Source organism: Sinocyclocheilus rhinocerous, unplaced genomic scaffold (genome assembly GCF_001515625.1).
Source record: "Sinocyclocheilus rhinocerous isolate Xijiao unplaced genomic scaffold, SAMN03320098_v1.1 scaffold1509, whole genome shotgun sequence".
Classification (NCBI taxonomy): Eukaryota; Metazoa; Chordata; class Actinopteri; order Cypriniformes; family Cyprinidae; genus Sinocyclocheilus; species Sinocyclocheilus rhinocerous.
In genome coordinates, this window is record NW_015662985.1 from 109,301 (window position 1) to 124,246 (window position 14,946).

The 14,946-nt window shown below is 39.0% G+C and overlaps 1 long non-coding RNA gene across 1 annotated transcript in view; it reads left to right on the plus strand.

Moving 5' to 3' along the window:
* Positions 1-2,908: 2,908 nt before the first annotated feature.
* Positions 2,909-14,946, plus strand: part of LOC107728693 (uncharacterized) — a 12,767-nt gene continuing 729 nt past the window's right edge. Inside the window, exons 1-2 of the long non-coding RNA XR_001638498.1 lie at positions 2,909-2,918; positions 7,514-7,518. This is a non-coding gene — a long non-coding RNA (uncharacterized LOC107728693). The remainder of the gene's footprint in view (positions 2,919-7,513; positions 7,519-14,946) is intronic.

Here is a 14,946-nt window from a genome sequence, read left to right on the forward strand (position 1 = left end):
TCTCCTGAGATGCCTTCATCTGGCCGATTTTTGAAGGCAGCATAGATGTATACCTTCGCTGCATTTGATATCCCACAATCCTGTGCATTCCATTCTGTGACAGTTAAGCTAAAAAATAAAGATGGCGTCTGAAAGTTGCGGTCGGTGGTCAGTTTGTGTGTAAATGTACGTTTTTGATCAACGTTTTCCACTTTTGATGTCATTTCTAGCGAGAAATTAATATTGCAGTAATGAAATATACACTTAGTTATCACCAAAGCTCTCTATATTTTGCTGTAGATCATTAAACCGTTACTCTGCCTCAGAAGCCTGTACGAAATCAGTTTCATGAGGTGCCTTCGTGCAAAAACGTTGCCTGCAAAGTCATTGCCTCATACGGGAGCGAGGCAGCAAGTCAGCTGCCTACGTTTTCGGATGCAGCCATGGACAAAAGTGTCCAGCTATCATTGTATGATCTGAATAAAAGGCAGAAACCTTTGGAAACATGAAGACATTAAACACACGATTGTGACAATATGTGACCCTGGACCACAAAACCAGTCATAAGGGTACATTTTTCTAAATTGAGATTTATACATCATCTGAAAGCTGAATAAATAAGCTTTCCATTTATGTTTAGTTTGTTATGATAGGACAATATTTGGTCGAAATACAACTATTTGAAAATCTGGAATCTGAGGGTGCAAAAAAATCTAAATATTGAGAAAGTCGTCTTTAAAGTTGTCCAAATGAAACTCTTAGCAATGCATATTACTAATCAAAAATTAAGTTTTAATATATTTACAGTAGGAAATTTATAAAATATCTTCATGGAACATGATCTTTACTTAATATCCTAATGATTTTTGGCATAAAAGAAAAATCAATAATTTTGACCCATACAATGTATTTTTGGTTATTGATACAAATATACCCCAGCTACATAAGACTGGTTTTGTGGTCCAGGGTCACATATATGGTTTTATTGGTGCTTTTTTAAATCATCTCCAGGTAATAAATAAAGTATATGAACAATTCAGGGCTACTTGACATAGAATTTATTACAGTAGGCTACAGAAACTATTCTGCCTTATTATGTGATAAAAATGAAAAAAAAAAGTGCTTGTAGTTAGACTTGTGCCAGTATTCGGTAATGTGATATATCACGGTAATGAATATGCACGATATTGTTAAATAAATTGCATTTTTATTTTAGATCTGTGTGGCAGCAGCAATATACAGTAAATACTGTATATCAATAAATCCACTGCTCTCTTGTCTCCTCTGAGGCTGGGACTCTAAATAGTGTTTTGTGCTCGTCTGTGCAGACAATGACAGAACATTTAGCATGTTTTGCTCAAACTTTCACCATTTCTTTAGATCTGGTACACTGTTGTCGCTTGCAAAATCAAAATGATGGCGCCTTGGGTGGAAACTTACAGATTAAGGGGCGGTAATATTATAATGAGATCCCTTTGCCAACATGGCATCCGGTGCGTGAGGTGTGTACGCGCTCTGGCATAGTTTATGTTAATGGGTGTGTTGATATCCAGCCGAAGCTTGCGTAAACTACACCAGAGTGCGTACACACCTCACGCACCAGATGCCATGCGCGTGCCCAAAGCAGTTGGACATAGTGGTGTATTAGAGGTAAAAAATGATATAAATACTGTTCGGTTTCTGGCACAAACCGATCGTTTCGTGTCTTAGGACATCAATGTGTCGTCTGATAGACTGCAACGGTTGGACTTAAAAATCATAATTTGTGTTCTACTGAAGAAACAAAGTCACCTACATCTTGGATGCCCTGGGGGTAAGCAGATAAACATCAAATTTTCAGTTTTGGGTGAACTATCCCTTTAAGGACAGAGTAAGGCTCCACCGTGCCTGTGATGAGGTCTTCGGGCACACCTGTGACAGACAGTTTATGGTGTGTTTATGTAACACAGCTGCGGTTACAGACACCCAGCCGCCCTTTCTCAGCTCTTCACTCAGGGTCAGAGGTTGGCATGCCCAATTTAGATCTAATAGAGATACAACAGCTGTATTGTTATTATTAACCCTTTGACGCGTACGATCACACCGGTGTGATTAGAACGTTCAGTGCGTCACGTCATCAACTCCTGAATTCGCGGAGCCAGATCGAGTCATATTATCACAACTATCCAGTGTGTTCAACCCTGTTTTTAAACAGTCTATGGTTCAACCATATAATGCTTATTTTAGGTTCCAGACATTTAAATACACATAAGTACTAGCAAAACCATACATTTATAGTTTGTAAAAATACACGCTAATGTCTATGGAAACGGCAATAATGGTCATTACAAATATAATCTGACGAAATGTTTTATTGATATCATATACACAAAGTGTAGGTAACAATAAAGTTACTCTATTTTTCTCCCAGTTCACCAGAGACTTACTTTAACGTGTTTCGGGAGGAGAGGATGAATTTGCGTGTTGTAAATCCCACAGCTAGGATTCAGCGCGAACTAACATGGCGGCGCCCATCACCCGGTGTAGATCAGCTAACACGGTCATTATAAATGTGTTTAAACTACCAAATACATTTACTTGCACATATTTCAAAATCGGAATATCAGATATTTCATAATATAGTGAGCATGTTTGTGAATATTTTGAATAAAAAAGGAAAAACCAAATAAAAGCGATTCATGTGTCATACAGCACTATTGTGACTGCGGTGTGTCACATGACAAGCATGACGCGTCGCCATGGAAACAAGGCAATACGTTCTAAAATAACGGTCGCCTAAAAAAACTCATGCTGGGGGCTCAGCTAGAATATTTTAAACTCACGTGCTTGTCTGCACGATGGGACAGAATTAGTGCTTTTGAGACTATATAAATCTGAGATGTTCAGATGAGACTCCTAAGAGTCCTTTACAGTAACTCTACAGTAATAAGTTCACCTCTGTTTATTTGTATTTAATTAGCATACATTTCCATTTCTCTTTTTAAAGACTTGTGTACATTCTTTCAATTGGTAAGGATTTAGCAGATTTTTGTGCATAAATTATATGTAACTTTACATGCTGTTCAGAACTTTGAGGTTGTAAAATGTAAGATTTTTAAAATGTCTTTGAATGTGAAGTCTCTTGTGCTCACCAATAATTAATTTGATCAAAAATACAGTAAAAACAGTAATATTGTGAAATATTATTATTTAAAATAACTTTTTTTATTGTAATATATTTTAAAATGTAATTTATTCCTACAAGTTACAAGTTAAACAAGATTTCCGCACGTTATTACACTTGTGTATACACTGAAGTGACCATACAGAAGTTTCATTTGCAATCCTATAACCCAGTTTTTTCTTTATAACTCTCTCACATCCCGATTAATAAATGTCAGTGCTCTCTTATATGCTCTGTCTCTCTCTGATATACATAAGGAGCCTCTCCTCAGCCAGTTCCCTGTCTGGCCCCACATGCTTCCTCTTATCTCCCCCTCTTTGGAACTCTGCTCTGTTGTGTCTTGTTACTCTATTCACACAAACACACATTCATAAGCTCCAGCTCACACTGAGACCAAACATGTAACACACCCATAACTGGCCACCAGAGCCCCATGTTCATTTGATCTGCGTGTTTCTGTAAACAATGGCTCTTGAGAAGCCATACCCTGTAATTCCTCCAAAGCAAACTCCAGCTAGACTATGACAGATCTCAGAGCGTGGAGAAACCCTCAACATCACGAAGACCCTCATTCCTCAGAGATGTTATCTGTCTAGCAATATGTATCTTTCCAGTTTAGAGCTTTGAAAGTGGAACCATCATAGCTCATCATATAATGCACAATACGAATTAGGAATAAACATTTGTACAACTCTTCTAAACGTTTGTAAATTCATTTACATAGTAAAATATTATTTGCTTGCTGTCTAATCGTGTTGGCTTATGTATTTGCATTTATTGCAGTTTTATTGCAAACACACAGAGATGGAAAAAGTATATTTAAATGCACTTCAAAAAAAATTTGTCAGACTAAAAAAATAATAATTTGTCTCTTTAAAATGTCATATAAATGCTTAATTGGACTAACAGACGTAGATTGTGTGATTGTAGATCAGCCTCAGGCAGCATGTATACATATTTAGATGACAATTGCACATGTAAGTATACAATGTAACATACAGAGTTTCAAAAAGAAAGAAAGAAAGAAACCTCTTCAATAGGCTGTATTTATTTGGTCAAAAATACAGTAAAAACATGAATATTGTAAAATACTATTACTAGTCTATGATGGCAAATTTTCTGTGATGACAAAGCTGAATTTCCAGCAGCCATTACTCCAGTCTTTAGTGTCACATGATCCTTCAGAAATCATGCTAATATGCTGATTTGGTGCTCAAGTAACACTTCATATTATTATCAATGTTGAAAACAGTTGTACTGCTTAATACTTTTTGTGGAAACAGTGATACTTTTTTTCAGGATTCTATGATTAATGGAAAGTTCAAAAGAACAGCATTTATTTGAAATAGTATTTTTTGGTAACAATTTAAAAGTGTACTTTCACTTCTGATTAGTTTAATGCATCCTTTCTGAATATAATTATTAATTTCTTACTGACCCAAACTTTTGAACAGTACTGTATGTATATAAAAATATATGGTGCGTGTAAGCATGTGCGCCCTGTATACATGCAAAACATGCAGACATGCTCAGCACATGCATTCTCTAGCTGCCAGTCTTATCACTGACGCCCATATTTTTGCATTCCCTTCCTCTACCATCACTGTTATCTCTTTAAATCCAAAGGCACACACACACACACACACCTGTGCTTAGTCACACACGTCCTGTTACTCAAATATGCTGTTTGAATTAATCATTCATAATTCACGTGCTGATAGTGAAGAGGCCCTGTTTATACCTGCTATTAAAATGCATTTGCGTTGATCCAATCACAAGTAGACAACAATAAATACAGGTATAAACTGGGTATAAAATGTTTTGAGCTTGTCCACTTTTGACCTCTTCAAAATAATCAGGACAGAAGCGGTCACAAGTGCACAAAAGAGATGGATTAAAAGACCAGCTAAGCGCAAAACAGGAATTTGTCTTCCTTGTCCTCTTGTGATCCGATCGACCAAAATGCATCTTAATACCAGGTGTACACAGGGCCAGACTCACTTACTCAGCGAATCGTTTAAAGGTATTAGCTCACAACTGACTCCATCACTGAAACGTGAATTTTTTATTTTTTTGGCTGTCTAATTCATAATGAACTGGTAAATGTTACTGTGGTGTGCATTTTAGGTCTGTGACTGGTTGTGAGACAACATGCAATTAAAGATACATACTTACAACAAAGTTTTGTTGTAATAAATGGTTTTCTCTAAACATGTCAGTTGTCAGCTGTCCGTGTGATATTTACAAAGCACTAACTACTAGTAATTATAGGGTGGAATGAGCCTACTATGAACAGTAAGAAGTGCTAGACAGACTAGTTTCCTTAAGATCTGCAGTCACTGAAAGCACATCAGCATTTATGCAACATGAAAAAGATTAATCCAGGCTGTTGTATGCGTGCGTGTGATGCTGTGTGCAGATTTGTCAGGGTGTTTGGCTGTGCCGCTTTGCATGTGTCAGCAAGCTTGTATACACTCTGCCAGCATAATGCTACAGAGACCCACAATGCAGCAGTCAGCAAGAAAAGAGAGGGGGAGGGATCATATGAGGGGGTGGGGGAAGAGCCAGGTCAGAATTTAGATTTTTTTGTCAAGAGGGTGTAGAGATCTTTGTGTAGTGAACTTCCACAGCCACAGGATGGAGCCACTTCAGATGCACCACACAGGTTTGAAAGACAAACGTCTCAGGTTACTTATGTAACCATGGTTCCCTGAGTAGGGAACGAGACACTGCGTCCTGTGCATTATGCTGTTTGTTTTAAATAGTAAGTGAAGGCATATTGCAACAATACAACTTTTTAAACATTAGTATGCTAAATTGTATGCTATATTGTTGTCAAATGGCCTATTACATTGCATCTGAGTGCTACCTTGAAAATAAAAATGGTTATTTTGCATTTTTTATTCAGTTTTGTGTAAAATTTAGATCAAACCTATTTTGAATGCTTCTATTACCGCAATGCAGGGTTGTGTGCAATTCAGAATCAAATTCAGTTGAATTTGGTGGCAAATTAGTGAATTTGGTAGCAAATTACGGTACAGTAGCAAACAGGATGTTGAATTCCAGTTGGAATTTGAATGTAATGTAAGTAGAATTTTTATGACTAATATTCAAAGAAATTAATTAATTTAAATGATTCATTAATTTAAATTTCAGTAAATGTAATTTTTGCATTTGAATGATAGTCAAAGCTTTGTTTGAATCTTGAAGTTCGAAGGGTTTATAGCGGTGGTTCAGTTTTCATCTTGATTTAGTGTGTGTGTGTGTGTGTGTGTTTAGAATTTTAATTTTAAAGTTTAAGTCATCCTGTGGCCCCCTTGAAAAATTGCTGAGGCCCCTGGTTGACAAACACTGGTTTACAGGCCTTACAGAAAGACAGATATTATTGAAATGTCACCTAGAAATGTGTATTTAATTGATACGTATTTAATAAATTTATTTTGTTTTATGGGGCAGGGTGGAAGAACACTTAATTTCCCAGAATGATTTCCTTGATGAATATCTTCTTTCTTTCTTTACTCCATTCATCTTGTTTCTTCTCTCCCTCTTTCTCATAAGTGCTAAAGATCATTTAAGGAAATGTGTTGCATTATAATCAATTTTTTTCTCCCAACACTATTGACAGCGATGTTCTTTCAGCATTGAGATGTCACCTTGTGTTCAAACTGCAATCAATTTGATCATTAAACTTATTGCAATATGATTGTGCTATAGTCTACCCTGCAGACAATATGAAGGCTTTGATACAGTTGTTTAACCACGTTTTAAACGCTGTTCTTGTGGATTAGTTATCTCAGGGTTTGATCACTTTGATGGCCAGAACTAACTGCTTAATGCATGCACTCTATTACGTGCCTTTCTCACTGCCAAAAACACTCTAGCACACTCACAGGAAAAGGTCAGTCTGCAGTCGGCTTTGTAATCCTAGACTATTGGGTGGGTAAAACAACAGTTTTTTATTGTTTGTTATTGAGGAGATGTTATTGTTGATGTTATCGATGTTATTGCCTTTTTGAAAAACGTCATATGATCCAGTTCATCTCATTCAACATATACAACTTTCATCTCACTGAAGGAAATGGCGCTGACCTGCTTTCACTGACAGCTTTTGGTTTTAAAAAAGAGTTATCAGACGAGACGTCGACTTCCTTCCCACCAGGCAGACAGAGAGACAGACAGACAAGGACCTCTGTTTCACCCTGCTGCATCAGTGCTGTGTTTGGCATGCTGCAGTGTCCCAAAACCGGGATCAGACAGTGTTATGCAAGTGTTTGGGTGGCTGGATATTACTGTGTGTGTGCATGCAGAAATGTCTGTGTGTCTTGAAGGCAGAAGCGCTCTCTCGCATTGTGGTCGATCTGTGCTTGTTAGTGTTTGTGTAAGCGACAGCCAAAACACTCCACACCAAAATGTCCATCGTCATCAGCGTATAGCCTCCTTTTTTTTAAGTGGTTGTAGACTGTAGCAAATCCAAAAACTAAATCCATGCTATCCCCATTTCTACCTTCTCTCTTTTATTTCCAAGCACCAAAAAGTACTTCTCACAATATATATATATATATATATATATATATATTATATATATATAAAACACAATTTATTATTATTATTTTTTTATAACACGTAATTTAATCCAAACATCTTTTTTGGCCTTTAGAAAAGTATAAAGTGGCCTTTGGCATAAATCATATGCTTAATTATAACGGATTTGTGAGAGCTGAGATTTGAAAACATATGCTAATGATATTACGTTTTGTCCCTGTTAGCCTCACAAGAAGACAAAGCAGGATTACATGTTTAGAGACCACAAAACTACATTTTTCAGCTTCACATTTCATTACCTCCTTCTCTAGAAAAACGTATAGTCAAAAATGTTTCCACAGTCCCTGAGGCTTGAGTTTTTTTTTTTTTTCTCGCTTCGAAGAACTGTCCCATATTGAATGACATGTCAAATCTCACCAAGGCTTTTGCATTTTAATGCATTTGGCAGATATTTTTTGTCCAAAATGACTTTTGACTGCATTAGCACAACATTATTTGTTATATATATATATATATATATATATATATACACACGAGTAATTATCCAAATTACCACAGTAAATCACACTGTCATCTAGTGAATTCCATGTATTATGTTCTAGTATTTGCGTTGGGGAGTCTGTGTTGTATTACATTGGGAAGTTACTTGTATCCTTTCATTTCCTTTTTTTTTGCTTTTGTTTCCTAATTTTCTTTGTTAAACCACTCTTAGTCTAGATATGTTTTTCTCTCTCTGGGAAGTTTCTTTCTCTTTTCTTGTGCTTGCAGATGTGGTATATCATGTTTCCATACTTCCTTTATTACTATATTTGTCTAATTACAGAACATCAGAAAGTGTATTTTATCATGGTGTGTGAGGGAAGTAGAATAAAGTCCAGCCTATGTATTCATGTACACTACAGTTTAAAAGTTTGGGGTAAGACTTTTTTTATTGTGTTTGAGTTCCTTGAGCTCACCAAGGCTGCATCAAAATGTAGTGTTTAATTAAAAAAATCAGCAAAATTGTGAAATATTACAATAACAAAACAGTCTATGTTATGTTATTTTATGTTATATGTTATGTTATTGCAAACAGAAGGAGACAACACAGGTAAATGACCATCTAACAGAGTTTATTTACAGGCTTCAGGAGAGGAGCAAGCGATGATCAAAGGTGAGTTAATAAGCAGATAATCTTGAGCTAGGACTGAACAGTCACTGAGGTTTCTTTGCAGGGTGAGGCGGAGTCAGCGTGCTGGGAGGAAGACAGAAGATGATGGTAGACGACTGGAATGGACTAGATCAGGGGTAGGCAAGTTCGGTCCTAGAGAGCCGCAGTCCTGCAGAGTTCAGCTCCAACCCTAATCAATCACACCTGAACAAGATAATCAATGTCTTCAGGATTACTAAGGCTATAGGCAGGTGAGTTTTGTTTTCAGGGTTGGAGCTGACCTCTGCGGCTCTCTAGGACCGAACTTGCCTACCCCTGGACTAGATGAACAGGTAGGTAGAGCAGGTATAAGTAGACAGGAAAGTTGAAGCACACTAGTGAACGATAAGACCAGACACTGAGGTGGTGATGGGAAGGTGGCTTTATACTGTGACTGATTGGTGCTGCAGGTGAAGTGCATCAGAATTCTGGTGATTCACCCATGAGTGGGTGGAGATGAAGGATCTGCCTGATGACTCTGTGACAGTTATGTTATGTAGGCCTATATTTAAATGTGTTTGTGTGTGCATATTTATTTTATTTGTCATGATGAACAAAAATAATACATTTGACTATATCCTAGCACAGGACTTTGTTATACTCAAGGTAATGTTTGGCAGTCAAACAGCCCATAAAGATCTATTTAATATCATTTTAATAATGCTTTGAGACTCCATACTAGTGTGATTCCTGAAGAAAGAACAGGAATATCTCCCTTTCGGCAGTTTCAGATGTGGGATCAGTAATATTTTATACATATTATAATAATTATATTATTATATTCTCCTCTCATAGTCTGTGTAATGATGTAGAGATAAGCGATATTAACTAAACGGTTTTACTTGTCGCTTCCAGCATTTGCAATTGCACTTTAAGTGGTGCACACAAGATGTCCTGATTAGGGCTGCACGATAAATCGCATGCGATATTTAACGCGCATCTTATCAGTAAAGCCGGTTCTGTAATCAGCGGTAAATCTCCATCACCTGCGGGCTTTCACATTGAGCAGCATTAACTACACAGAGCCGTTGTTCACTGACGAGCTGCGCAAAAAGTCCTGATATATGAAATGTTGTCTAATCACTCTTTTTGTTCTCTCTCTAGTTCTGCTGCTTCTTTTTGTGTGGCTCTGCAGGACTGAGTTTGCAGGAGACATGGATTTTTCTGGTTCTGATCTATCCTGTGCTTGCTCTTTGTACCTGGGGACATATGGCTGGGAGGCTGAAGAGGAGGTGAGAAGTGTGTGAGGTTCAGAAAGGAAGAGGGAATGACAGAGAGAAAGGATTTAATGAGGCCCAACCACCAGACTGGTAATCAGTGCTCTCCCTCATAGTGGGCCTTTTTGTTTGAAGCTGCACCACAGGATCTCCCGCCCTAATGTGCCACTTGCCTTCCTCTCCATTTATTCTCTACTCTCTCGCTCTCTATCCACCGTTTCTTCTCTAAACCTCTCCTTCCTCAATGACACTTTCTTTTCCTCTCTTTCAGTCTCAGTTGAATATATATCATACTCTATGATATATTCCAAATATATATACACTACCATTCAAACCTTTGGGGTCAGAACGGTTTTCTTATTTTGAACAAAATTAATTTGTTTATTCAGCTTAGTCATCACAGGAATAAATTACATTTTTAAATATATTAAAATGGAAATCAGTTACTTTAAATAGTGATTGTATTTCACAATATAACTCTTTTTATGGTTTAAAAACATTTCACGAGTTCACACTTACATATAATTAGCTGAAGTATGGTAATGCATATTTGGCGTGCTGTCCGGGGAAGGGCTCCGAGCTCGGGAATGGCCCGAACCTAGAGTACCCCCCAAAAAGCAATTGAGCAAAGGACAGCCGCCAGACTAAGGATAAATGGCTGACAGAGAGGGCCCATGAAGCCTCCGACTGGAGATCAAGACTCAGGAAGACAGACGTGTGGGTCCTTTCGGTTTGGCAAGGTTAAAAGGCTTTGGGCCGTCCGGCAAGTAGGACTCTCACGACATCCGACGGGAGATCAAGACTCACCGCATCGGATGGATAAGTCTCGCTTGCGGGCGGCAAGTATAGAAACCCAACCGGAAGAACTGTCGCCGACATCTGACGGGAGATCAAGACTCACTGCATCAGATGGGTAAGCCTCGCCATCTGATGGGAGAACAATACTCACGGCATCGGACAGGTAAGTCTCGCCAGTAGACAGACAGAAAAGGCGGGGTTGTGCGACCGGGAGGCTCTCGCAGCATCCAACGGTAGTTCAATACTCACGGCACGGACGGGTAAGCGTCACCAGTAGTTGAAGGAACACATATTCACTTAACTGGGAAGGCTCTCGCAGCATCTAACGGGAGTTCAATACTCATGGCGTTGGACAGCTAAGCTTCGCCGGTGGTCGGACTGAAAGGCCACGATTTGCTGGACCGGAAGGCTCCTGCAGTGTTCGACGGGAGTTCAATACTCACGGCACGGACGGGTAAGCATCACCGGTAGTTGAAAGAACACATATTTACTCAACTGGGAAGGCTCTTGCAGCATCTGACGGGAGTTCAATACTCACGGCATCGGACGGGTAAGCTTCGCCGGTAGTCGGACGGAAAGGCCAAGATTTGCTTGACCGGAAGGGCTCTTGCAGCGTTCGACAGGAGTTCAATACTCACGGCACGGACGGGTAAGCCTCACCGGTAGTTGAAAGAAAACATATTCACTCGACCGGGAAGGCTCTTGCAGCATCTGATGGGAGTTTAATACTCACGGCATCGGACAGGTAAGCTTCGCCGGTAGTCTGATAGAAAGGCAAGGTTTGCTCGACCGGGAGGCTCTCGCAGCATCTGAAGGGAATTCAATACTCACGGCATCAGATGGGTGAGCCTCGCCGGTAAAAGGGCTTATCATGAACCCTCGTTTAATTCATGCCGCCAAATGGGGGAAAGCTGAACAGATTATTTCAGTGAAATGGCTGAACGTAATGTAGCGAATCAGCTCAAAGGGGAAATATGAATAATTAATCATAACTAGTTATATATATTGTTTATAATACATTATGTTAAGTTTTGTTCAACAGAACCATATTGTTACTTGCTTTTGATACTTTATTTGAACCAATTATTATGGCCTCATTGCTATTATGTATGTATTTTAGGTTTAGCTTTTAATTAGGCCTATTTTTCTACCATAAATATAAATTATAATTATCCGATTAATCATCAGAATAATCAACCGATAACTCTGTTACCCAATTAATCATTGGTGACGGCCTTAGATGAGGGGTCTATGTCCGCACCTGCCAGGGTCTGAGCTCGAATGTTGTGAGCCACTGGAGGTGGCCCTGAGGTAACAGCATTTGGTGGGACGGGCGTGATGTTGCTATAAATGAGAATATTGTGATTTTAAATGAAGTAGAAAGCTGTGAGGGAGAGGAGCAGGGGCCGCAATTGTGGGGGGAGGCAGCCTCACGCTTAATATCGGCCTCTGGGGCTTGAGGTGGGAAACTGAGAGAAGCGTAAGAGAAAAAAATGGAGGAAAAGAAAGAGATGTGTTGGTCTGTGTTGCGATCTGAGGCAGCCTCACGCTAGTGTCTGCTATGGGAGCTGGAGGCCACTGAAGAGGACAAAGGGGTTATTAGTAGCGGGAGGAAAAAAACAGAGATGTGTGGGCCTGTGTTGCAAGCGGAGGCAGCCTCGCACTTGCTTCACCTGCTGTAGCTGTAGGCCACGGGAAGGGAGTCCTGAAGAACCGGTGTAGCCTGCACTGCTAGCGGAGGCAGCCTCACGCTAGCGTTTGCTATGGGGGCTGGAGGTCTCTGAAAATGAAACGGTCAAAAGTAGCAGCGGGAAAGACTGAGATGTAAGGGCTTGTGTTGCAAGTGGAGGCAGCCTCACGCTTGCTTCAGCTGCTTTAGCTGTAGGCAGTGGGAAAGTGGAGTGGTTTGTGACATTTGACGGGAAATGCTGAAATGGCCGAGTAGCCTGCGGTGTTGCTGATTTAGCAATTTGTTGTTAGATTTAGCAATTTCTCAGACTACCCTAGCAACTGGTTTTCCAAAGCACATAGTAACGAATTTACCTATTTAAAAATGTATTTGGCAACATTTAGCATATTTAAAAAGTTATTAAATGTTAAAAAGACATGCATTTTCCTCTTAACCACCCAAAGAAGAAAGTATTGAAAAGCTAGCCAAGCGGCACGTTGGCTAGAGAGTTGGAGAGAGGTGCCTAGCAATACTCACATCACATGTGAATTAGGTTGTTAGTTGCACTTGTTCAATAATAATAGTTTCTTTTATGATAAACCTAGTTGTTAGTTTGTGCCTATAATCGTTAATCATTTAGGTACATAGTTGAACTTATTTTCTCGAAAATCAATCTTTTTCATCCGTTTATCTGAGTGAAATGTGTAATTTAAAATACAGGTAAAAATGCTTTTTCAGAAAATCTGAGTAATGTCTTTGTGTATTCTATGCAGTTTGCGTCATGGTTACAAATTGACATCAACATCCTTTTGTCACAACGTCGTTTAACAACTTTTAGCAACAAAACGACCTGCCTTTTAGCAACTTTACCTAAAAATTAATTTGCAACATGGCCTGCGTCGCTAGCGGAGGCGGCCTCGCGCTAGCGTCTGCTACAAGAGCTGGAGAGCCATGGTGAAAGGTTGAGCCGAAGCGGGAAGCGAGTGAGGCTTTGCTGCGGTGAGACACTTGTGAAACGCCCCAATGCTTTGATTCGCCTTAGTCACGAGACATGGGTGTTTCGAATCACACTTCGGAGCAGTGTTTCGAAACATCTGCGCTTCGGGATCTCGACACCGTGTCGAAACGTTAGTTTCGCATCAGCCATCCCTAGCTTAAAGGGGTCATATGATGCACTTTAAATTTTACGTTTCTCTTTGGAGTGTTACAAGCTCTTGGTGCATGAAGAAGATCTGTAAAGTTGCAAAGACTAAAGTCTCAAATCCAAAGAGATATTCTTTATAAAAGTTAAGAGTCAACCACACTCATTCTAACACACCCCCACATGTCTACGTCACAATGTGGGAAGATTTGCATAACCCCGCCCAAATGTTCATGCAAAGAAAGAAGGGATTTCAGCCGTGGCTTCAGCATCTATTTTATAGTGTAGGGGGCGGGCTTTTCAGATTCTAGAGAGCATTTGATTGGACAGAAAGTTTGTGAAGTACGATGTGACGTCAAAAAAATCATTGAGCCGTTTTGGCGGAAGTGACGAACTGCAAGCTTTGAATGCTTATATCTTCTAAATGCGAATTTTGTCACTGTTTTGGCACACACTGCCTTATAGATAACCTTAAGACTAACATATTGATACTAACACCCAAAAAACTTTAATTTTGATTTCATGGGGACTTGAATAAAACATCAATTAAAACCTTTAAATAGAAATGTATATTTATTTTTCATTATTCATGTATAAAGATGCATTTATACTGTGTGTGCAAAATGTTAACAAAGATATTATAAAAGCATCATGTTGTTTCCAGAATTAAATAATTAGCTTTTATGTAGTCAATGTCATTGTTCTAATCATTTATATTATTATGATTCTTTTTTTGTTTTCTTTTCTTTTCTGCAGAAGTTGAACCGCCTACTACCAGTTTAAAAGCCCCTGCTCTTTGTCTCATATGGCACTTTTGAAACTCACCAGTGAGCTAGTTTATTTTAGCATCAACAAACTTATCTTTCCTAGCACAATCTAAAAGTGGCAGGAGGAAAAGAAACAGAGTAGCACACAAGACTTCAGTTAGCATGTGCTTCATGGAAAAAACAAGGCCCTGTTTTCTCTCTTGAGACACATTTGCGAGTGTCTTTATGTGGAGTGTCACTGCAAAGAGTCTGAAAGACTATAATCATCTAATGGATTCTGGCTAAGATAACCAAAGGACAGTACAACTCGCTATGAGTTTTGTGAATATAAATATGAGAGTAATTTGCTGTCTGTGTTTGCCTATATGTGATTACTAACCCTTGGTTAGGACAGGGTTATCACTCTCATTTAAAGGGGTGGTTCAGTGTTTTTTTTCTAAGCTTGATTGTGTTTATGTGGTGCGGTATAACATGTGTTAAT